This window comes from Carcharodon carcharias, chromosome 14, assembly GCF_017639515.1.
Source record: "Carcharodon carcharias isolate sCarCar2 chromosome 14, sCarCar2.pri, whole genome shotgun sequence".
NCBI classification, from domain to species: Eukaryota; Metazoa; Chordata; class Chondrichthyes; order Lamniformes; family Lamnidae; genus Carcharodon; species Carcharodon carcharias.
This window is the reverse complement of record NC_054480.1, coordinates 14,316,671-14,340,290: the sequence shown is the minus strand read 5'-3', so window position 1 is coordinate 14,340,290 and position 23,620 is coordinate 14,316,671. Positions and strand designations below refer to the sequence as shown.

The window sequence follows — 23,620 nt, the reverse complement described above, 5'->3', positions numbered from 1 at the left end:
CGTCAATGCAGTGAGTGTCCATTTTCACTATCCACAGGCAACGTTCAAGCTTCAGAGAGAGATTCCTTCATGATTATCTATTTGAGCCTTGAGATATTGAGACGCTTCTGGACCTTCATGATCCAGGGACGTAGCAGGGGATAGATTTTGATGGTTAGCTTTGAGATGATAAGACAGTGGTCAGCCCAGCAGTCAGCACTGCTCATGGTTTTTGCTACACACACATTGTGCCTGTCCCTCTGCCTGGTGGTGACATAGTTGATTTGATGCCAATGCATAGAACAGGTTATGCATCCAAGACATCTTGTTGCAATTAGGGAGGTGGAAAACTGTATTAGTGATGAAGAGCTCATGCTCAGTACACATGCAAGAGGAGACCATTGCTGTTACAACTGCCAAACCCATTTTTTCCAATGACTCTCTTCCCACACCTGAAGATCTACATCAACTCTTGTGATGATGTTACCAAGAATGATTAGCCCATCTGACTTTGGTACAAAAGCAATCAAGGAGTGAAAGTCATCATAGAATTTCTTCTTGAGGGTTATTTATGGTAGGGACATCCACACTGATGAGAGCTGCTTGCCTGTTGCTTTGCAGGAGGTGTTTATGCACCTTCAGACAATCATTCAACACCTTTGGGAAGGCAAGACAACTAACTGGCAGGGTGGTTCATGACAGCAAAGCCCATGCCAGCTTTGCGCTGTTCTTCTTTTCCACGCCCTCTCCAAAAGAAGGTGTAACCTGCACCGATTTCCCTGAGCTGACCCTCCTCAGGTGAGTCTCACCGAGGGCGGTGATCTGGATGTTGTACCTAGCCAGCACTCTGCAGAAAAGAGCAGTTTTTCTCTCAGGTCTGCCGGCTATGGTGTTGTCTATGAGGGTACACAGACTCCACGTACCAGTAGTGGCTGGTACCGTTACTTTAGTTTTTGAGATTGACTTACGACCACATTGATGACATCCCTGCCAGCTGAAGCCTGCTGGCTAGTGGGTGGTGAAGCAGACAAAATTTAGAGCACCTTTTCTAACACCTTCCTCATACTCGGGAGGTGAGCAGTGTGGTCCTGAAAAGAGTTGCTCAGGTGGCTGTTGAGTTCCACTTCTGCTTCCTTCCAATGTTAGACAACCCTGTGGCCCTATGGCCTGAGCCATTTGTGTGCAGGTTCGCGGCTATAGCTCCCAGTGAATACATATCTGCTGCTATCATTTGGCAATCGCCACAGGACTTGTGTCTGATAGATGGTGGATGACAGATGACAGGGGGATAATGAACATTATTTGCACATAAATTTGATCATCGCGAGGAAGAATTGCACATTGTCAGCCTCATTCTTTCATCCTGACATATCTTAATCCAGCAGAAACAGAATTCTGCACGGCTAAAGACAGATCTGGATGCAGTGAGAAGAAATAACAAGAAATAATTGTTGATACAAATATGATATTAGAAGGGGTGACCAAAAGCTTGGTGGATACTAAGGAATATCTTAAATGAGGAGACAGGTTTAGCATTTGTGGAGAGGATGGAATTTGAGAGTGCATTTATATTATAAGTATAAAAAAGTTTAATAATTTTGGGGGAATTTCAAAAATCATTTGCATTATATAAAGAAAGGTATGACAATTTAAGAGGATTTGGGAATGTGTTTATTTCTTACACAAAAAATAAAGTTTATCACTATGGGGGAATTTGAACTTGCAGTTTTTTTTATTATATAAAAAGTGGAGTTTAACAATTTGGGGAGTTTGAAGAATGTATCTTTATTATATAAAATGAGTGGTGCAACAATAGGGGGGATTTGAGAGTGTGCTTCTATTATATAAATTAATAATTTAATAAATCAAGGGTGCATTTTTATTGCATAAAAAGAGAGGTATGATAATCTACCCTGTTGAGACTGGTAGGAAAGAAGAGGTTTAATAATTTGAGAATGTACTTTTATTGTATAAAAAAGAGTTATGATAATGCACTCAATTGAGACTGGTAGGACAGGGGAGGTTTAATAATTTGAGAATGTACTTTTATTGTATAAAAAGAGAGGTATGATAATCCACCTAATTGAGACTGGTAGGAAAGGAGAGGTTTAATTATTTGAGAATGTACTTTTGTGTAAAAAGAGAGGTATGATAATCCACCCAATTGAGACTGGTAGGAAAAGAGAGGTTTAATAATTTGAGAATGTACTTTTATTGTATAAAAAGAGAGGTATGATAATCCACCCAATTGAGACTGGTAGGAAAAGAGAGGTTTAATAATTTGAGAATGTACTTTTATTGTATAAAAAGAGAGTTATGATAATACACTCAGTTGAGACTGGTAGGACAGGGGAGGTTTAATAATTTGAGAATGTACTTTTTATTGTGTGAAAAGAGAGGCTTCAGAGTAAAAGTTGTGACCAGCTGGCAAGAAAGCCACATCAGCCCTCACTGCCTACCCGGTGCAACAGGTTTAGCGTTCCCCCGGCGCTCCCTGCACAGTTGGTGTGTTTCCCCCGGACGCTGTTGAGCGGAGCACCGGCCGGCGCAGCCTCGTTGTGGCGCGGGGCTGGCGGGGGAAGCGCGGCGCCGCCATATTGTTGGGAGTCGGAGCGTTTCCAGCGCCGAGTCCGGCGGCTCGGACTTAAAGGGAAGAGAGAAGGTTCACACACACACACATATACATATCCAAAACCAAAAAAAAACAAAACAAAAAGAGAGAGAGAGAGAGAGGAGAAGGAAGGAAACAAACAAACCAACAAGAGAGGAAAAAAAATTAATTTACAAAAAAAAAAGCCCCACACACACACACACACACACACAGACACAGACACACACCCCCGAAAGCAAACAATTCCTCCCAGAGAGAGAAAAAACAAGTCCCCGCTGCCAGGATTCAGGCCAGGTAAGCGGGCGGTGTTAATGGTTGTGGTTCTGAGCTTGTGGGGGGTTGGCGAGGGGGGGTATAATACCCGCCGGGGGTGGGGGTGGTGGATGGAGGGGGAGGGGGAGGGGAGGGGGAGGGGAGGGGGATTAGTACTGCCCCCTGAGGGTGGGGGGAGGGGTCCATTATAATCACGCATAGATTGGGGGAGGGGGTATTTGTGATAACCCCTCGTGCTGGGAGAGGGGGTATTTGTGATAACCCCTCATGTACTGGGGGAGGGGGTATTTGTGATAACCCCTCATGTATTGGGGAGGGGGTATTTGTGATAACCCTTCATGTACTGGGGGAGGGGGCATTTGTGATAACCCCATATGTATTGGGGGAGGGGGTATTTGTGATAACCCCTCGTGCTAGGAGAGGGTATTTGTGATAACCCCTCATGCTGGGGATGGGGTATTTGTGATAACCCCTCGTGCTGGGGACGGGGTATTTGTGATAACCCCTCGTGCTGGGGGACGGGGTATTTGTGATAACCCCTCGTACTGGGGAGGGGGTATTTGTGATAGCCCTTCATGTATTGGGGAGGGGGTATTTGTGATAACCCCTCGTGCTGGGGAGGGTGTATTTGTGATAACCCTTCATGTACTGGGGAGGGGGTATTTGTGATAACCCTTCATGTATTAGAGGTGGGGGTATTGTGATAACCCCTCATACTGGGGAGGGGGTATTTGTGATAACCCCAGGGGATATTTGTGACAACCCCTCGTGCTGGGGAGGGGGTATTTGTGATAACCCCTCGTGCTGGGGAGGGAGTATTTGTGATAACCCCTCGTGCTGGGGAGGGGGTATTTGTGATAACCCCTCGTGCTGGGGAGGGGGTATTTGTGATAACCCCTCGTGCTGGGGAGGGGGTATTTGTGATAACCCCTCGTGCTGGGGAGGGGGTATTTGTGATATCCCCTCGTACTTGGGAGGGGGTATTAGTGCTAATCCCTCGTACTGGGGGCTATTTGTGATAACCTCTCGTACTAGGGGAGGGGTATTAATGATAACTTGTACTGGGGAGGGGGTATTAGTGGTAACTTGTCATGTACTGGGAGGTGGGTATTAGTCATAACTCGATGTACTGGGGAGGAGGGCTATTGGTGATACCCTTTCCCCAGTGCATGCGTTATTAGTGATACCCCCTCCCCCAGTGCACAAGGGTTAATTAGTGTTAACTCCATGAACTGGGGTGGGGGTATCATATGCCACATATATCTCCCCCAGTACATGAGTTACCACTAATACCCCCTCCCCCAGTACTTGTGTTATCACTAATAACTCCATGTACTGAAGGAGGGGGTATCACTAATACCCCCTCCCCGAGTACATGGAGTTATTAGTGACTCTGGTGGGGAGGGGTATTAGTGATGACTCCATGTACTGGAGGAGGGGAAGATAGTGATAACTCATCATGTACCGGGGGAGGAGGTATTAGTCATAAACCCTCATACTGGAGAGGTGGTATCAGAGATAACCCCTCGTACTGGTGAGGGGCTATTCGTGATAACTCCTCGTGCACTGGGGAGGGGGTATATGTGATAACCCTCATTGGGGGGGGGAGTGTGTATCAGTGATAATTCATATTGGGGAGGGGGTATTAGTCATAACCCCTTATGTACTGGGGAGAGGGCGTTAGTGGTAACTTGTACTGGGGAGGGGTTATTCGTGGTAACCTCGTACTGTGGAGGGGATATGAGTGGTAACTTCTTGTACTGGCTGAAGGCGTATTAGTGATAGCCCCTCTCCTAGCACATGGAGTTATTAGTCATAACTCCTCATGTACTTGGGAGGGGGTATTAATTATAACTCATGTCCTGGGCAGGGGGTATAATTGTACTGGGGAAGGGATATTAGTCGTAACTCCTCGTGTACCGGGCAGGGTGTATTATTGGTAACTCATGCACTGCGGGAGGGGGCATTAGTGATAACTCCATGTATTGGGGGAGGGGGTATTACTCATAACTCATGTACTGGGCAGGAGGTATTAGTGGTAACTCCTCATACACTGCAGGAGGGGTTATTAGTGATAGCTGTTCATGGACTGGGGGAGGATGTATTAGTGACAACTCTTGTACTGGGGGAGGTGGTATTAATCATAAAACAAAAACAAAAATACCTGGAAAAACTCCGCATCTGCGGATAGGAGCAATCATAACTCCTGATGCACTGGGTGTGGGATATTAATGGAAACTCCTCATACTGAGGAGGGGGTGTTCGTGGTAACCCCTCATGTACTGGGGAGGGGGTATTAGTGATAACCCCTTGAAATGGCAAGGAGGTATTAGTGATAACTTCTCATGTACTGGGGAGGGGATATATGTGATAACACCTCATACTGGGGAGGGGGTATTTGTGATAACTTGTCCTGGGGATGAGGTATTAGTGGTAACTCGTGTACGGGGAGGGGGTATTTGTGATAAAGCATGTACTGGGCAAGGGGGGATATTAGCAATAACACTTCATATTGGGGAGGGGCTATTAGTGATTATCCCTCATACTGGGGGAGGCAGAATTTGTGATAGCTCCTCGTGTACTGGGGAAGGGGAAATTTTGATAATGCTGTGTACTGGACAAGGGGGCATTTGTGGTAACCCCTCGTACTGGGCGAGGGTAGGGGTTGTATTCTAAGAGCCTCTTCGTGCACTGTCCAGTTGTTGAAGGTGAGGTGATTCTCATGGTCCTACGAGATGTTGGGATTGTGTTAATTGTAATATCTGCCCCGTTTTGAAGATCAAGAGGTGATTCTAATAGCCCCACTTCCTACAGATAAATTGTATGGAGAATTTATAGTAATAAATCCCCCTCAATAGTTTTTCCCCTACCTTGAGGATGAGGTGACACAAGGGAACATTTTTTTTGCAATGGCCTCCTACTCTGCTTGATTGGAGAATTCAGTCTTCTCTTAGAGGTAGAGTGCTGAGTGCGATAGGGTAATTATTAGCCTTCCCAGCAGCCTGACTCTGGCACCAACTCTGGCCCCCACAATGCATTAGTATCTCATAATTCACCTGAGGCTTAGGCTTTTGCCTGATTGCAGGTTTAGACTGTCATTCATTGAGAGGGAAAAGGTGGAAGAGGAAAAGCAAACTATGGCCTTACATGTTGATGCAGAGTGGAGGAGAAACAAGAGAAGAGTTGTTTCTATTTTATGATCTGAAGTTCAGATTTGAGGAAAAAATCTCCACCAGGAATAGTTTTCTTCATGGTAAAAGTCAAAATGCAATAGTCTGGCAGAGATGTATTTTAAAAATGTATTGGCCTGTGATCTGTAAATTTATAATCTGGACCGTCAATGAGCTTTAACCTTTTAGGGTTCTGAGGGATTTTGGAACAATTTGGTGAAGAATTTTTTGAAGCAGTGGGAGGAAGATCGGGTATGAATCCCGGTATTGGAAACCAGGTACAGGATGTTGACCTCTATGGATTTGCAGAGGAGTGGCCCAAATTACTTTACAAATTTAGAGTATTGTATTTTTTTTTATTTTCCCTTGACTTGAGTTTCAAGGTGCTCTCTTCAAAGTAAGTATATAAAGTTTTTGTCTCCAGTGCAACTCTCCTCTGGCTAGTCTTGTTACCCGTACATGATCCAGGTCACTTACAGCTACGAGCGTGATCGTTCTTTGTGTCGACTAATTCCAAGTTGCTTAATTCACTTTGATAATTTAGATTATTTTAATGCAAAATTTTGACTTCAAATTAACAGCAGCAGATTGCATTATATGTAGTAAAGAGGGAGCTGAACTGGTGTGAATGTTAGAGCTAACATACTAGAAATGATTGGCATTCAGAGGGGCTGGACATTATATATTGTTCACCATGGATATGTATTTTATATATTTATATAATATACACACACACAAAATTGATAAATTGGTTTCTGTTGAATATTTTAACTCTAAAGATGAATTTCTCAATTTAAAAGATCAAATTTATTTTCGTGCACAGATCAATAGCGACCCACTGGTGAGTAAGCATAAAAATAAATTCTGAAAATGTAGAACAAAAACTAAAAATGCTGGAAATATTCAGCAGGCCTGTCAGCATCTAAAAAAAGAAAATACAAATATCTCTTATCCTGAACCATGAACCTGCTTTTTTAATTCTGATGGATTTTGTATTTCCAGCATTCTCTGTTTGATCCTTTAGTAAGCCTGAGTCTGCTTTCCTGACCCGAATTCTGGGCTGGCAGTTAATCCCCAACTTCTGGAGAAATTTGTCACTTGAAGTGACGGTGAGGATTGATGAGGGTAATGCAGTTGATGTTGTATTTATGAACTTTCAAAAGGTTTTTGATAAAGCACCATGTAACAGACTTGTAAGCAAATTTGAAGCTCATGAATTTAAAGAAGCACGAGAGTATGAAATTGAGACAAAAAGCAGTGCTAAAAAGACTTGCAGTTATGTAGTGCTCTTGATGACCACTAGATGTCTCAAAGTGCTTTACAGTGAATGAAGTAGTTTTTGAAGTGTAGTCACTGTCGTAAGGAATGAAGCAGCCAATTTGCACACAACAAACTCCCACAAACAGCGATATGATAATGACCAGATAATCAGTTTTTTTGATGTCGACTGAAGGGTAAATAATGATCAGAACACTGGAGATAACTCCTCTGATCTTTTTCAAAATATTGTCATGGAAATTTTTACATCTACCCGCAAGGGCTGTTAGGCTTCAGTTTAACATCTCAACTGAATGACGGCACTCTGTGCAGTAGTCCCTCAGCACTGCACTGGAGTGTCAGTCTTGATTTTTATACTTGAACCTGGAGCCTTGTGACTCAGATGAGAGTGCTATCATCTGAACCACGGCTGACTTATTGGGTAAGTCGTTAATTTTCAGACTGGAGGGAGGCATATTGCCCAGTGATATTGCCCATGTGTTGCTGTTGGAAATGCTGCCCCCTTAATGACTTTGTCTTGAGTACAGGGCATAATTTCAAAGTTTGCAGATGACATGAAACTCTGAAATGTGGTAAGCATTGAGTAAGGAAGGACATACTTGGAATGGGGGTGGTATATTGAAAGATCACCACATTGGTTCCTGGGATGAGATGGTTATCCTATGATGAGAGGCTGAGTAAATAGGGACTATACTTTCTGAAATTTAGGAGAATGAGAGGTGATCTCATTCAAACATACATGATTCTGAAGGGGCTTGACAGGGTAGATATTGAGAGGTTGCTTGCCATGGCTGGAAAACCTAGAACATGGGACACAGTCTCAGGATAAAGGGACGATCGTATAGGACTGAGATGAGGAATTTCTTCACTCAAATGGTTGTGAATCTTCGGATTTCTCTACCCTAAAAGGTTGTAGGTGCTCGGTTGTCGAATATATTTATGGCTGAGATAGATTTTTGGGGTCTCAGGGAATCAAGCGATATGGAGAGTAGGCAGGAAATTACAGAAGCTCAACTGTGATGGTATTGATAGGTTCTACTCCTATCTCATTGATAGACTGGTGAGATGGGCAAATATGCAGCAGATGAAATTTTCTGTAAATGTGATGGTAAGAAAAATGGAGTGGGGCACTATAAACTAACTGGTATAATTTTAAATGGGGTGTGGGAAGAGATCTGGGAGCGTACATACACAAGTCTCTGAAGGTGGCAGGACACTGAGAAAATTGTTAACAGAGGATCGATCCTTGGCTTTAGTAAGAACCATGCGTCAAGGATGGCGTGTTGAACCATTATGAAGCACTAGTTAGGCCTCAGCTGGATTGTTGTGTTCAATTCTGGGCATCACACTTTAGGAAGGATGTCAAAGCCTCAGGGATGTAGAGGAGATTTACGAGAATTTTACCAAGAATGAAAGACTTCAGTTAAAAGAGGAGGTAGAGAAGCTGTGGTTGTTCTCCTTAGAATAGAAGAGGCTGAGAGAGATTTGATAGAGGTATTCAAAATCATAGAGTAAATAAGGAGAAGCAGTTTCCCGAGGGGTTGTAACCCAAGGACACAGACTTACCATACTTGGCAAAAGAATCAGAGGCAGCATGAGGACTTTTTTATACAATACATTGCTATGATCTGGAATGTACTGCCGATAAGCAGATTCAATCATAATTTTCAAAACAGAATTGGACAAATACTGAAGATAATTTACACAGCTATAGGGAAAAAGAAGGGAGATTTGGACTAATTGGGCTGCTCATTCAAAGAAGCTGCACTTTCAATGATACAGCATGATGGCTGAATGACAGTCTCCTGTGCTATTTCATTCTCTGCATTTGCTAACGTACTTTAAAAATTTTAGTACCGGTCTCCAATTTATGGGGTTTAATCTCTGGAGAACTTGTAATCTCCCTGGAACCTATTTCCAAGTCTGAAACCAAGTTTCAGCAGTGGACTGCTACCTCTGGACTTCTCTCAGGCCTGGTGATTAAATCTGGATTTAGTTTTTCTGGCTAGTGTGTGAAATATTTGTCAGTACTACTTTCAGTACGTGGCTTCACAGTGGTGACCTCTTTTAATGCCACATCGCTTAAATTATCTATTTTTAAATGGGTTTTTGTGTTGCAATGATGAGTGCCTGCAAATGAGTGGTAGACAATTTGAACGCACCCTTTGTAGTGGGGCTTTGTATTTTAACAAGCTGGAGAGGATGAAATCCCACAGATTAGTATGCAAAAAGGATAATATAAATCAAAATTGACTTGATTTATTGATTAGGTTTGCAGTATGGTTGGGAATAAGGCATAACATTTTGGAATTTCACTTGTGTTGTGCAAAATGAAGGATTTTATCCTGCTAAAAACAAAAAAACTGCGGATGCTGGAAATCCAAAACAAAAACAGAATTACCTGGAAAAACTCAGCAGGTCTGGCAGCATCGGCGGAGAAGAAAAGAGTTGACGTTTCGAGTCCTCATGACCCTTCGACCTGCTCACTGCTGTGAGGTTTAAGAATGTAGCTTTTGAATAAAATAGGTTTTTGTGGGGAGGGGAAAACATTAAATGGAAATTAAATGTTATGGCATTGAAAACATTAACATTTGGACTGATTTATTCTATTTTTTGGAAAATTTTAAGAATATGCTGCAGTTTTGCTTTAGAATAGCAATTGGGCTTTTCTTTAATTATGACGTGGGGTGTATGCGTTAGTAACATTTTTAATCGTTAACCACGTTTTAAATATAATTTAAGATTTATAGTGACTATAAGTGTTAGTAGCAACATTTCCTAATTGCAATGGGAATTTTGGGTTGAATGCTTGGAATCGAACACGGCTGTTCAATGTTTGTGGCTACACATGTAATCTATGGATTAACTGATGTGCAAGTGAATTGAGCCATTCATTGATCAGAACTGTGTCAGATTACTACTTTAAATTTACTTACAAGTAACTGCTGCTCTATATATGAATTATCAACCAGTAATCTTGCATGATTAATAAATGTTAATCATTTAATGTTAATGCCATTGTGCATGATTCATGTTAGAAATATGACACAATCTACTAGCATAAGAAAATTGATTATCACCATCTCCACTAATAATAGATGCAATAAAATAACTAATAAATATTGTGCACCCTTATGTAAGTTTCTGTTTTATACTGATGTGCATGTCACATGTTTGTTATGGCATGGCTCCTGGTAAATGCCGAGCTGCCCAAATCCCAGCAGGAAACTTGAAACAGCTGCCAAAACAGCCTTTGCCGTTTGTTTGGTATGGTGAGAGGTTCTGAAATCAGGCAATGATGTCCCCGGCTGCCTGTGGTGATATAGTAAGCGTTTATTAAAAGATGGTAGAGCAAAAAACAATACCATTACGCTTAAGCACAAGAATGGCTTCGCACAGTAAACAGTACTTTAGAACAGGCCAACATGATCTTTACCTTCAGAGCTAACAGTCCCCTTTTCTGTTCAGCAATTATCCATATGGATTTCAAAATCTAGAGAATTCCAGTAATTTTTACTACACAGTGCCTTTTTCCCTTAGACTGTCCTCTGAGGCTGACAGCAACTGGTTTTCCCGACTTGCCTTGTTCACACTGCCTTCTGGGAGTTCTGACTAGCTATCCTGCTGTCTTCTGGGAGATCTAAACAGCTACCCCCCCACATAGGCCTCAGTATTTCCTTAAATCCATTCGTTCCTTTTGATCTCTCTGTTGTCTCAACTAGTCTCTTTAGAAATGCTTTCTTCCCAGAATTGATTAGACTCTACTGTGGATCTTAGGGAAAGTTTATGTTTTTTAAAAAACCTATTTTCACCTTAGTTACTTATACCTTTTACAACCTGCATATATATCCCCCCCGTGAAGTAAAACAACTCGATTCAAAACTACTCCTGTTATTATGTAAAACTCTGATTGAAGTTCCTCCTGGTTCATTAAATATCAAAAGCACTTCTTACTGTTGGTTTTCGACTCTTGCAGTCACTCTGGCTCTTACTGCAATTACTATATTTACTCCCCCAACAGCCTGTCTTCCAGCGCATAAGAAATATGGCAGGTTTATTAACAGAAGAAAAATATTACAATTTCTTGTTTTCTTGACACTTTCTGCTGCTAAACTAGAGCTTTACTTAAGGTGGCTTCAGCTTTTAAGGTTGCAGAGTCTCATTCTGTGAATCCTTAGTTCGGCTAGATGTCACTATTCCTGCTGAAGGAAGTTTGCACATTGAAGTAGCTTGCAAATTTCCCAACTCCATGTCAGAAGAAACCAGTATGAAATGGCAGCTAGTAATGCTCATAATTTAATTGTTTTACGTGTTAAGAAAATTAATAAGCAATATAAATAACATGACAGAATTTAGTCTGTAACTGTCGTAACCAGAAAATTTGATTTGCACTTCAAATTAAGAGTGCAGTGTATATATTTTAATTCCCTGAACCATGACTTCTGGAATATGACCGCGCACAGCAGATACAAGACTTCTTTTACAGATAGGTGATAATATTTTGATATAAGCCTGTTAAGAACAGAGGAGAAGGTAAATAATTATTCTTCCTTCTCTTCCCCAAGCCTGAGGACACAGTGACCTCACATCATCAAAAACCAGGGGTGTACCCTAGTATTTTTGGCGTATATAGCCCTATGCCATTGCCGTTAAGTGCATTTGGGGAGCTCAAAGTTCCTTGAATTCTAGGCAGAATGTTCAGTGTACAGTTGTAGCTCCAGTTAGACTAAGATCCATTCAGTTGCAGGACTTATGTGTTATTAGATGTCACTAAGAGAATTTATAGCACTTCTACTTTGTGATAGTGATTACAGTTCAAAGTACTTTATTGGTTGTAAGGTGTTTTTGGAACATCCTGAGATCATGAAAGGCACTATACAAATCCTAGTTCTTCCACATCTTTTGGATGATCTGATGCTCCACAGCCAATTGATTACTTTTGAAAAGTAGTCACCTGCTACAGTGATATGGCAGCTTAGAATTTATGTTAAATGCAGTTGTAATTGAGAGGTCCACACTGATGATCTGCAGACACAAGTTCAGACCTCATCATGGCCACTGGGGCATTTGAATTCAATTAATGCAATAACTCTGGAATTAAAAGCTAGTATCAATAATTCTGGCCATAAAACTACAGGATTGGCATAAAACCCATCTGATTCCCTAATCTCCTTGAGGGAAGGAAATCTGTCATCCTTTCCTTGTTTGGCTTGTATGTGGCTCCACACCCACAGCAGTGTGATTGCCTCTTACCTGCCCTCTGAAATGATCTAACTAATTTGTTAGTAGGGCAATTAGAGATGGGAAAGAAATAATGCCCTTGCCCACGACACCCACATATTTAGTAAAATTGGCAAGCACATCAGGCAGATTGTGAGCTGCAACATCCCATAAACATCAGATGAAATAAAATGACCAAATTACTGTGTTTTTTGGTGGTTTTGCTTAAGGAACAATTGTTGGGTGCACTGGGAGAAATTCCCTGCTCTTGTCCCTTTACCGTTCAATGTCTCATCCTTAAACATAGCACCTCTGACAGTGTAGCATCCCCTTGGTACTTCAGTAGGTTATGTGCTTGAGTTCTGGAGTAAGTCTTGAGCCTTCTGGCTCAAAGGCGAGAGTGACATTCATTGGCCCAATTACCGCATTTAAATTTAAATATTTACAAAACAAGCTAAAGCTATCTAGCAATGGACCTCAGAATTCAAATAACTTTTATTCCATTCCTAAAATTCAATAGGATACCCTGGAATTTGGGAAAGGAAGTCTGAATGGATTTGGTTGTTTCAGATTTCAAAATCTGATCGTGGCTTTTGTGAACGGAATGTAAATTACATGGTGGTGTCAGCCTTGGCCCCTGAGTCAGATGACCATGGGTGCAAACTCCACTCCAGGGACTTGAGCACATAATCCAGACTGGCTATTCATTGCATTACTGAGTATATACTGCACTGTCAGAGATGTTGTCATTCAGGTGAGACGTTAAACAGAAGTCCTGTCTGCCCCCACAGATGGACATAAAAAAAATCCCATGGCGCTATTGGAAAAAGAAGGGGAGTGGAATTCTCCTGGTGTTGTGGCTCATATTGATTTGCCTCTCTCCAGTGTCATTTAAAACACATAATTGGTCATGCATTCCACTGCTGTTTGTAGGGCCTTTCTGTGTGCATTTTGGCTGTTGTGTTTCACTGCATTGCAACAATGACTATTTCAAAATTACTTAATTGACTGTAAAAGGCTTTGGGATGTTCTGAGGTTGCGAAAGGTGCAATCGAAATGCAAGCCTTTAAATTTAGGTTTAAAATTTAGTAATAATCGTAACCGTCATTGTAGCTGTGGAAGGTCATTCTGCAGTTTGTCGTAGTTTCCTAAAGCAAAACTAGGTCTGTGATCATTAAATTCGTGCTGCCCTCAAGTTTAAAAAAAACGTTTTGGTGTAAATGTGATACAGTAGTTTTGACCTGGTGTATGTTTATTTTGCAATTTAACTTTTTCAGGATTAAAAGTTTATTGAGAAGTTGTTAGGGAGATAGAACTTGTGTGAACAACCAGTCCTTGAAAAGTAGAGAAATTATTAACAATTGCTAAGTTTGATACTGTACCATTCTGTGAAGATGGATTTGTGTCAATGAGTGGCTAGTTTTTGCCTCCTCTTTCTTTCTCCCACCTTTAATGTGAGGACATTCACTACCCTAATGAGCAGGTGGGCAAGGTCTGCACTGGTGGTTTTGAACTGACTGATGGCCTGTGGAACGCTGGGTTGCAGGTTCTCCCGACATAGTTGATTTGAGGCCAGCTTCCACACGATCTCCCTGGGTGCCAAGATCTCGATCTTGGGGATTTGGGAGAGTGAACCCTCCGCCTTAACATGAGTTGTTTTGTTGATATTCGAATTTAAATCCTCTTTTGTAACAATCTGAATTTTAAAAAGTTTGGCAGAGTTTAGGGTTTTTTGATCAGCTTCCTCTGCACTTGTCAGCCTGCTCATTTCTCCCCACGTTCAGCGAAAAATTGGTGGCTGGGCAAACCAGAAAACTCAGGTTGTGGAATATAGGCATACACTAGCATAATGCAAAACCCAGTTTTATTGAGATGCTTGATTTCTCTCTCCACAATCTTAAGTCATTGTAGTTTTTATAACTGTTCTACTGTTACTGAGACTATACTTGACCAAACCATAATTTTGATTGAATATTAGCTCCATTTAGTGAATAATCCCTTTTAAGTAAAAATTGGAATATACAGCAGGTTTTAGCATCTAAAGGACATTCTGGGAGCGGGGGACTTTTTTCAAAGCTGGAACATTAAATTTCTATTTTTTAGATACCGACAGATATACTGGTTTTCCATTATTTACTACTTTCATTTCAGATATTCAGCATTTGAAGCATTTGCATTTTTAAAAAATGTGTTTCCTTTCTTTCACCATAGAAAAGTTCATCTGTTTTCTCTTTCTTCTGCTTATTCTTGGCACTTGCTGCATTTTTTAGATGTAGACATCTTGGAGTTGGAGAATCGCATTTTCAAGATGACTCCTTATGAATAAAGAGCCAATGTTAACTGAAGATGCTCTGTGGCATCAAGATTAGGTGGAAAGGGCTAAACTGTTACTTAAATAAAAACCGCCAACTTGACACTTACAGTTGCTGGCCATTCTCTGATTGCATGGTGCCACACTGTTATGTCAAATAGCAATACTTGAGATTGGCTGTTCTCTCATTTAGGAGTTGATTTTAGGATTTCAGCTTGGGTTTCATTTTCAAGGCGTGTGATTTAAAGAGCCATTGTCAAAAATTTTATACATATACACTTCGGTGGTACTTACTAAGCAAAAGTTTCTGAAAATTGCCTCTCTTTCCTAAATTTCATTTACAAAATAGGGTTGTTTTGTGTTTAACAATATTGCACAGTTTCTATTTTTACGATCTGGCTTGAGTTCAGAGACTTGTGAATCCAGAGCAGATTGGGAGATAAATTATGTGATTTTTATGTTGAAACTGGTTAAGTGCAGCATAATGTGGCCGAATTGTACAGCTCCAGGTCCTGCAACTATATAAACAACTGAAGTTCAAAGAGGATAGGTCAGCATGACAGCAAAGTGAGAAATTAACTGATAGGAAGCTCAGGGTCACACTTGTGGACTGAGTTGCAGTGTTCTGCAAAGTGGTCACCCAATCTGTTTTTTCTGTCCCCAGTATAGCACAGTCTGCATTCTGAGCCGCAATTATAGTATGCTAAATTGAAAGAAGTACAAATAAATTGCTGTTTCATCTGGAAGGAATGTTTGAGACCTTGGATGATGAAATGGGAGGAGGTAAAAGGGCGGGTGCTGCATCTCTTGCACTTGGATGGAAAGGTGCCAAGGGAAGGAGAGGTCTGTTGGGGGTGATTGGACCAGGATTTCATGGATGGAGTGGTCCCTTCGGAAGCTGAAAGGGAGGGGAAGGTGTGTTTGGTGGTGGCATCAGGGTAGAGGTAGTGGAGGGTGAACCATTGAATACAGAGGCTAGTAGATGATGAAGACAAGGGGACTCTGTTGTGGTTTTGGGACGGAGGGGAAGCGTGAGAGCAGAAGTGTGTAGAGGACTTCACAATAAGTAGTGTTGCTCATGTAATGCAACACAAGTTGCACCACTGTGGTTACCAAATGACAAACCAGTTATTTCTCAGCTTGTATCCTGAATGAATATTTGGTGTCCTGAGTGCCACATTTTACATTTTTGACAAATTTGGACAGCCTTGAACATTATGGATGCTGTGGCTTGCTGGCTGATGCATGTTTTGGATATTTGGCAAATTTTTAGTTTCGTCATTGCAATGTGAAGACGTATTCTAGGTGTTAACATTTGAAATTGTACATGACTTTTTTATTGCCGGCTTCATGATATTTTTGTTCATACCAATAGATTATTGGAGGCATAAAGTAGAATACACATTCTAATTCACACTAGTACCTTTTGAGATTGAATCTTAACTATAGTCTACCCGATCATGAATTTTCTAGCTTGAGTCCTACTGGTATAAAGAATTAGCTGCAGAATATGCACAATAATTGGACAAGAAACTTGATTAAAGGGTGCACTGTATGTTGTCATATTTGTGCTGCTGATCTCACTCAGTTCAGTGGAGGAGTTGAGTGACACCAAATATGTCATGAGTTTTAAGATGGTCTTATGCAGCACTGCTTCCAAATTGTAAAATGAAATGTACTTTGGTTGGAGTTATTTTTCATGCCAATATGAGATTGAGGTGCCAGAGGGGCTGATACTACAGTCATTGGCACCCAAAGTGCTGCTGTGTCGAGGACATTTGTTTGCATAATGAGGCACTGACCCACATGCATAGTATAAATGTGTCCCGAATGTGCATGCAATGGTCAGCTCTTGCACACAAAAGCAAATGTAAATAGGAACAGTTCCTATAGTACAGCCACATTTCTAGAACAGGCCCCAGGTGTGCTAATATAAAATGGTTTGTCATTGGCTGTTTGTTATTTACTGTATCTGTTATCTGCCACTATTTCCCCAAGGATGGATTTTGTGCGCTGTTTCAAGAGGGACAATAGGCATCTCTCTTTATTTGCTGGTTCTGGAGGAGACATGCCAGACTCTTGCTTTTGCACCTCAGAACATCAATGAGAACCCACCCTTCTGCTACCAGTGGCATTTACAAACATAAACATATGGATCTGTTCTGTGCAAACAAAAGGAATATGTTTAAGCCCTGTGCCTTTTTTGAATTACCTATAGTTCCTCCGTTGCTTTCGCCATGGCAATGCCTCTGCCAATCAGAGTCAACTTGCCAGCCAATCAGCACCCTTTCCCCCTGTAGTAAAAATCGTTGTGAATGTTCGAAATTTGGCATTCTTGTGTTTGTCTGTTGAGTGCAAGACAAAATGCATCAGCAACATGTCTCTCTTTTCAGCAATATTCAAGGTTAAATAATGTTCCCATTCGTTTGCAATTATAAGGTGCTGAAGCTTCAGGATTTATCCAGCAATGAGGAAACAGCACGAAGAGTAGTCACTCCCAAACCTCCAGGCCTACAAAATTGAAACTGAACAACCAAATAGATATAGACTGAAAATGGGACTGAGCTGCCTGGTCTTCAGGGTTCATAGATCGGAGGCTGTATGTGGTCTGTGGGCCATAGTTTGGGCACTCCTTTAGCACAGGGTCCTATTCATATGAAGGTGCTTCCAGACTGCTGTAATCTTCTTATTCATGTAGTGAATGTATCATTCACGTTTTTTGCATTTGGCAAATTTTCCTTTCTACTTTCATGATCTTCAAGAGAGACAAAGCAATTTTTGTTTTGTTTTTGTCAGAAGTTTATTATTTTAAGTTGTCCCAAAATAAAATTTGTGATTGAACAACTTTGACAAGGCCATAATTTGTATTTAAGCATTTTATTTTGTAAATTGGGAAAAGTCATGTATAAGCATGCAGTATAGATTTAAGCAACTGCTTGATGTTGGGTTAGAGCCTCTATTCAAGCTGCTGTCAATGTTTCAGTTTGAAACTTTGGGGCACTTTTATATAACTGGGACTCTTTCTGGTAGAGTGGTGCTTAAATTGTAAGCCGTAACTTCCAAACACTGATCTTTTTGATATACTTGTGCACTGACTGTTATTAAAGGTTTTCATCTTCTTGTCCACTCCACTCTGGGCATGAACAAAATGTTGGGTCCTGGACTTTTGAAGGCACAAAGGTTGCTTTCATTATGTTATAATGTGCCATTGGCTGCTGGAGTTTTCTGAGCCTGCCAGCAATGCATTATCAATATAAAACTGTTTTATGGGAGCCATTGAAATGGTCGCATTGGGCACTTCTGCTAATACGATACTAACAGTTGATACAGCATGGATGTTTGCCCTTTGATGACACTAGCATATAAATTTACTGGAACACAACAAGATCATTACCAGCTTTTTGTTCACTTTCACTCTTTCAACGTAACATTGAGCTGCCGAAGGATTGTATTCTTGAATCAGTTGTCAGAAATGCCCCTCCTGAAACATCATCCCTCATTTCTGATGCATCATGTTTTGACACTGCCATAAATTCCCATTACACCATCAGCCAGGAATGGGAATGGATGCCTGTACTGACTTCAAACTGTGTTGTAAATGCTTAGGCTGTGGAAGTGGTCATTTCAGGTGTGACTAACCTAGGGAGTAATTTGGGCGAATTATCCCAAATCCCTCTTCACACGATTCCCTTTCTTGCCCCAAATGTCCCCTGGCATTTTTGAGAGACAGTGTTTCTGTAGGAAGAGCTGAAATGAAGAAACATGGCTGGGGTACATCGGCCTCTCTCCTCCACCCCTCCCTCCCCTGGCTAATACAAGCTCTCCGATCCTGCCAGTGTTCAGATGACTGGAGATGACCACTTGACATGTGACCTCAGTGATCACATAGTGAACTGCCATGCTTCTGCATGGGAAGAATTCGAAACGTTAACTGTGCTTCTCTCTGCAGATGCTGCCAGACCTGCTGAGTTTTTCCAGGTATTTTTGTTTTTGTTTTGCCATGCTCCTGCAGTTCGACCAGACTGGGAAATCAGAACATTGGCCAAAAACCAAGTGTCGTGTAAGGTTGGAGTGACTTTCAAAGGCATTTAGGATATACTTGGGCAGGAACTGTCCCCCCACAATTCTGGATGCATTGAAAACCATGTAACCGGATAATGTTTTATTTAGTGATTGATAATGGTTACGCCAATAGAAAAGTGAGATTTGAGATTCACAATTTGTTTCAACAATGGCTATTATAGATTGTAAAATTGGCCTTGTCTTTCGAAGCAGGAGTATGGAGTGCAAAACCAAGGGAGTTACCACTAAACCTCCACACATCATTGATGACACTCCAGCTGGAATACTGCTTTTAATTCTGGGCACCACAATTTTGGATGTTAAGGCTTTGAAAAGGCTGCAGAGGATATTTGCTAGAATTATACCAGGGTGCTATTAATGTGGAGATATTGGAGAAGCTGGGATTTTCTTCCTTAGAGTAGAGAAGATTGAGGGCAGATTTTATAAGAGCTGTTCAAAATAGTGAGGGATTCTGATAAAGTGGGGAAAAATTCTTTCCGCTAGCAGGACGGTTGGTAACCAGAGGACAGAGATTTAAGATAATTAGCAAATAACCAGAAGTGAGATGAGAATCTTTTTTGACACAGTGAGTTGAACGAGGTATTCAAAATCATGGGAGATCTGGATGACATAGATACTGCCTGGGAGTGTGTTGGAGGTGCGTTCAATCGAGGCATTCAAGAGGGAATTGGATTGTTATCTGAAAAGGAACAATGTGCAGGGCAGCAAAGAGAAGGCAGGGAAGTGGCACTAGATAAATTGTTCCTATTGAGAGCCGGTACACACACAATGGGCCACATGGCCTCCTTCTCGGCTGTAACAATTCTGTGATTCTGTGAAATGTACTCTTGAATGTTTTTCAAATGTTGCCCCAAAATTGTTTGAATAACTGACATCAGCTACCTCTATATGTATGGCATGAACATAATTTATTCTGCTAGTCTCATATCTAATTGTGGTTGCACCATGTCTTAAAAGTATTCACTGATATTTTGCACGTGTGCACTGTTACCACATCTTTGCCAATTGAAATATACTGAAAATACTGCATATTGTTAAGTCAATCCTTCACAAGAACACCATTATTGGTCTTTCTGGTAATTCAATTTATCAATGTACTGTAGTGTCGTACTGATGCAAAGCAGGAAAGTTTCAGTTTAATTTGGGTTCTCTACTGATTTTTACTGGGTGGGACTTTCTGGTTGCTCTGCAATTCTCAGGTCGGGGGAAGGAAAAAGTGATCCCTGGCACTGCCTGCTGATCTCTAACCTTTGGTTCCTACTAGAAAACCTTCCCTCAGTTACATAACTTCCAAATATTTAGCATCTAGGTTAATTTGTCAAACCGTGCCTCATCTCCAGGGGCAACAAGTTTGGAAACAAAAATAAGAAGCACTGCTTCCTGTCATCCTCAATCCCTGAAGAAGCCTTCTTCATGTCTACCATAGGACTGAGGTGAAAAATTTCTTCACTATGGTTGTGAACCTTTGGAATTCTCTACCCCAAAGAGCTGTGAAAGCTCTGTCATTGAGTATGCTCAAGAAAGAGACCAATAGTTTTTTATATAGATATAAGGGAATCAAAGGATATAGGGGTAGTGTAGGAATATGTGGCTGAGTTTGAAGATCAGCCATGATCAAATGAATGGCAGAGCAGGCTGGAAAGGCCGAATGGCTTACTTCTCCATAATGTTAATCATAAAATATGACAGCATAAAAGGAGGCCATTCAACCCATCGAGTCTGTGCCAGCTCTTTTGTAGAATAATCTAGTTAGCGTCATCTCCAACTCTTTCCCAATATCCTTACAATTTTTTCTACTTCAAGTATTTATCCAGTTCCCTTTAGAAGGCTACTTTTGAATCTCGTGTCCATCAAATACCTCTTGTTGTATAAAAAAATTCTTCTGGTTTTGACCAAATCCCCTTTTGACTCTGGTTTGCTGCCAGTTCCCTACCTACTCTGCCCAACATTAGGGCAAGTTCACCCACCATTACTGTGTCAAGTTTTAGAATTTTGCTGAACCACTCAAAAGCACTTTAAAACTTCTCTCTTCAACAGTGCCTTGGGTTCACCTCTTCCTGCATAGGATTTACCTTTTATTCTTGACTTCTCACTGCCCCATCCCCCATCTGTAATATCTTCACCTGAGCAATTCTATTTATGTGTGTGATGAGAGTGTAGTGACATATAATGTAGGCCACATCCTGTACGAAATTTATCTTTATTTAAAAGTTGCAGTCTTCTTACACTTGGCCCAGTTTTGTAAATTGACTACAGGTGTGTTATGCCTTGCAGTGTTTTGAGTAAATAATTTGACAACTTTAACTCTTCATGACTACAACTTTAGAAGAATGGAGGAATATTGTAAGCTGGAACGCCTATGATAAAATGTAGTCAAGCCTGTTCCATTTATGGATATGGTTGTAGTGTCTTATTTCCTTGATTGTTGTACATTGTTGTAGATCAGATATTTTTTCTTCAAGCCTCATATTAATTTTAATTGCTAAAGTAATCCTAGCTTGAGTTTTCCAATTTTGTTTCAGCCAAATGCAAAATTGTTCTTGCATGGCTAGAAGACGAGCTCTCCGTTATCTGAATTGGCCTCCCAGTGCCAATAGGAGAATGGAGACAGCAGGTATAGACTGTTCAATTAAAGTAAAAGTTGAGTCACAGATGTTGGCTGGCTTATATGTACTTTGGGATCACAGTTCAATTTTGTGTCACGATGCAATTATATGCCATGTTTCGGAATGCTGTTTAATGACCACTGAAGAAGTCAAATTCTGTTTTAATTGCATGGCTTTCCTGGCTTTTTACCAGTGTAATGTTTATTGTATTTCTCTAATTCCTTCCATTTATAATTAGGGCTACTAGTTTATGTCCACTAAATCATTCAAATTTTATTTTCAGCTCATGGGATTTCGGGATTGTTTTAAACTCTTTTTGTGGATTGTAATTCTGTATTTCCGTTTTTTTTGCATGAAAACAGCAAATGGTCCCCCTGGTCATGATCCAAGTGCGCTTACCTGCCTCAGCTTGTTTGGTCACTTGACAGAGTGTATAGCTCTGGTAAACAGTTAGGTGTATCTTCTGCAAATATTTCAGTGTTGGAAGCAAGCAAATTCGCAATTGACAGTGAGGCCTATCAAGAATCAACAGTATTATTCAAATTGAAACCCATACAGTCACTTCTCCTCATCCAGTCTTCGTTATATTTGCATTTTGATTTAGCATTATCTAGTAGAAAGTGGTATTAAAATAACAGCAGAATTAAGTGTCACAGCTTTTGAACTTGGCCCACATGGCACAAATTGAAATGATGATTGGTCTGTGAGCAATGTCAACATAACCTGCTTCATGAAAAAAATTCTGTCTGTGTGCCTGTGAAGATACAGTTGGTAGATGTTTTGTTTCTATTTTGCTTTCAGACCAGTGGCCTCTATCAGCTATCAGTCTTGCAGCGTAAAAGGATACTCTAGGGGTACGATTCTACAGACAGCATTATTTCTGAGAATTTGTTTGAAAAATATATCCATGTGAGTAGTTTTTGTGAACAAAACCAAAATTCAGAAGATAAAAACAAAAAATTATATTTATCACAAGGCGGCCGGCATTGGTGAGTGTTATTTTTGTCATGTTTCAGGTTAGACATTGAAATTTGACTTGTCATCCAGTTTCAGCTTTCGACATCACAGCCATCAGTGACCAGGCTTTGGGGCTTAGTGAGAACATTTTTCATTGGCTTTGGAAATGGAGCGAAGGTGGCAACTCTGATTTGAAAGTCCAGCCACAACGTAATACTTTTTTTTTTAATGACTCACAAGCGTACTCCATTTTTGGACGAATTCTTGAGGGTAAGCCCATTTGTACGGCTTTTTTTCTGAAGTATTTCTTTCATCTTGATGATATTTCCTCTATCAGTTTTGAACATCTCAACAACTGGTGCCTTGGCACTGCATTTCAGAGCCACAAAGAACATTTGACTCCACTGCAGTTCTTTTCATGATTAGAACAACTTGTATTTTGTAGGCTAACACTGGATATTTTCTGCAGTGAGATTTTTAGATGCACATTCAAAAAGGGGATGCATTAACCAGAGAGCTAGAAATATTTCCCCAGCTGCTAAAGCGTGTAAGATAAGACAAGGAGTGTGAACGTTTTAAATGCTGCACGGATCTTCCAGTATTCAAAAGGTTAATCTGCAGAAGGCACCTTTCCAATGTATGCTAGCATTTCCATAGCAACGCTTCAGAGATGCCAGCATTTGGACGCATTACTGTTATCTGCATAGAAATGTCTAGAACATGATTTTCTGGCACCATAATTTTTCCTCCCGGGTTGATGTTTGAACAGTGAGAAAACAATATGCAGACGTGAAAGGTCTTCGTTTGAGGAAGTGCAGCAAGGCAAATAATTAGCTACTATACCGCAAAGTGCATTGGAATATTGGATACCTAAATTCAAGCTTTGTTGCAATTGAACAGTTTTATAGGTTGCGCAGGAGCTTCAGCTGTACAAAACCCTGGTTAGACCCACCTGGAAGTACTGAGACAAAAATAGAAAATGCTGGAAAAACTCAGCAAGTCTAACAGCATTTGTGGAAAGAGAAACAGAGTTAACGTTTTGAGTCCATATGACTCTTTTGCAGAGCTAAGTTTTGTTTATATGTAAGTACTGAAAGTAGTTCTGGGTACCACACCTTAGGAAGGATATTTT

General features: G+C 40.8%; 1 protein-coding gene across 4 annotated transcripts in view; it reads left to right on the top strand.

Annotated features, from left to right (window-relative positions):
- Window positions 1-2,550: 2,550 nt before the first annotated feature.
- LOC121287035 (casein kinase II subunit alpha) overlaps window positions 2,551-23,620 on the top strand; it is an 84,375-nt gene continuing 63,305 nt past the window's right edge. Inside the window, exons 1-3 of one of the 4 annotated variants that reach the window (XM_041204478.1) lie at window positions 2,551-2,884; window positions 22,333-22,440; window positions 22,579-22,758. The gene's annotated coding sequence lies outside the window, so the exon portion shown is untranslated. Of the gene's footprint in view, window positions 2,885-22,332; window positions 22,441-22,547; window positions 22,759-23,620 lie in introns of all 4 variants that reach the window. The other 3 variants (XM_041204475.1, XM_041204477.1, XM_041204476.1) reach the window with 3 other exon arrangements.